General features: G+C 62.9%; 1 non-coding gene across 1 annotated transcript; it reads left to right on the top strand.

Moving 5' to 3' along the window:
• TRNAS-AGA (transfer RNA serine (anticodon AGA)) lies at positions 1-82 on the top strand. The gene has a single exon. It is a non-coding gene; the product is annotated as a tRNA-Ser (tRNA).
• Positions 83-1,997: the final 1,915 nt, after the last annotated feature.

Here is a 1,997-nt window from a genome sequence, read left to right as displayed (position 1 = left end):
GCTGTGATGGCCGAGTGGTTAAGGTGTTGGACTAGAAATCCAATGGGGTATCCCTGTGCAGGTATGAATCCTGCTCACAGCGAGGGTTGTGTTTTGGGCAGACCCATCACCAGGGCAACAAGCTACACAACCTTTTGGACACTCTCCCAACACTCCCCGCCCCCATCAATCTTCTTCTGCTCCCGTCAGAGAGTCGCCTGGGATGGTGCCTCACCCTGGCTCCTGAGGTCTCAGGCAAACTCTTAGCCCTCGCCCAGCACCCACCCATGGCTTAGCCCTAGCCCTGGGGCTGCTCTGCCCTAGAGTGTGAAAGGAGCAGGATGGGCCAGAGAGACTGCCCCACAGGCGGCATTTGGGTGGATACAGGGCGAGGTGGGGGAGCAAGAATTCAGGACCTCTGGTCAGTGCAATGGGGTCAAGATAAGAGCCCTCCCAAAAGTTTCTTCTACTTCTGGGGAAGGCCGCTGAGCAGGCTGGATGCAGGGTACAAGTCCCTTTCAGCCCTACCCCCTTGGTGAGGGAGAAAGCTGAGAGAGGGGAGGGAAGAAGGTGGCCAGAGTCTCCTCCCAGCAGGCTGGCCCTGCACAGCCTCTGGGCATGGTGGAGGTTCCTCCTACCAGATGTCTGGCCTGCTTTCTGCTAAGCTCTCTGGCTTTTGCTTGTTTCTGCTTGCCTGTCCATAGTAGGTAACTAAAGGAAGACAGGCCCCATCCCACCTGTCCAGCAGCCAGCTGGAGCACATGACCTTGGTATTATTGACACCACACTTGAACCAGCTGAGCTAGCTGGTCCCCCAAATGGCCCTTTCAGAAAGGAGCCTCAGGCAGCTCTGGACCAAGGGGGGTCATTGTAGGCGGGGGGATTAGTTTGAGTAGCAGAGCACTGGCTGACCCTACAAAAGGCAGGGGGATCAACACCCACATTCTCCAGTGATGGGGAAACCTCATTTCTCTTGTCACAGGCAGAGCCAGCCCCAAGGGCTTCCAGTGGCTCCTCCCTCCTTCAACCTTCTCTCCCCAAAAGCTACTTGGGTGGGGGCAGGAAGCTGCTGGGACTCAGCCTCCCTTTGCCAGGCCGTGACAGAAGCCATGGGGACAGGTCCCAGGCGGTGGCGGAGGGGGGGGGGGGCAGAGTTGCCCCATTGAGACTGTCAGAACCAGACAGAAAAAGCCACCTCCCCCCTGCTCGTTTTCTGGTCTCTTCTTTCAGTCCCACTCCTGCCTGGGCCTGGGTCCCTTCTGGCCACTGACTCGCATCTGCTGAGCTGTACCTGGGGGCTGTGGGGGGCTCAGGCGTGTGGGGAGGGGTCCCTGGTCACTGCGCAGGCGGAGGAGGCTGGGGTCTGTCTCTGCTCCGGGTACAGAGCCCAGAGCTGGCTGAGCTTCCCGGGTCAGACGCTGCTGCCTCCGATATCGTGATCTGGGAGCCCAGGCTGAGCAGCGGGTGCGCAGCGAGGACTAAGGAGACGTTCACAGCGGCCCCTCTGTGCCCACCCCGGCTGGGGACGTTCCCCGGTGCCTGTTACCTGCCCCTCGGGGCGGCCCCAGGCGCTGCCGGCATCAGCTCCAGGGGCCGGGGAGAGAACTGGGGGGCAGGAAAGTGACTCGGCCAAACCAGCCTGAGTTTGTGCCGCAAACAGCCACGAAGAAGGAAAAGCACCAGGCGGAAGGTCGCTCGCTCCGCTCAGCGCGGGGATCGCCCGCCGGCCCCGGGGAAACCGCGCAGCCGAGACGGGAGACGCTGGCGCGGCCGGGAGAGGGGTGATGCAGGCAGGCTCCCCGCGGGGAGCAGCGACTCTCTCTCCGCGCCCAGCGGCGCTTGCCCCGCAACCCGCATTCGCTGCGGGAGCCGAGCCTTGTGCCGCCCCGCTGGGCTCAGCGCCGGCCGGCAGACAGGCAGCGTTACCGCACCGGGGCGCCCGGAGACTCTACGGCGGATCCTTTTCGCTGCCCGCGCCCCACACCAGCGGGGACTGGAAAGGCAACTCCCTCCTGCCC

This window comes from Pelodiscus sinensis, chromosome 31, assembly GCF_049634645.1.
Source record: "Pelodiscus sinensis isolate JC-2024 chromosome 31, ASM4963464v1, whole genome shotgun sequence".
Classification (NCBI taxonomy): Eukaryota; Metazoa; Chordata; order Testudines; family Trionychidae; genus Pelodiscus; species Pelodiscus sinensis.
The sequence above is the reverse complement of the archived record's forward strand: the minus strand, read 5'-3'. Positions and strand labels throughout refer to the sequence as shown.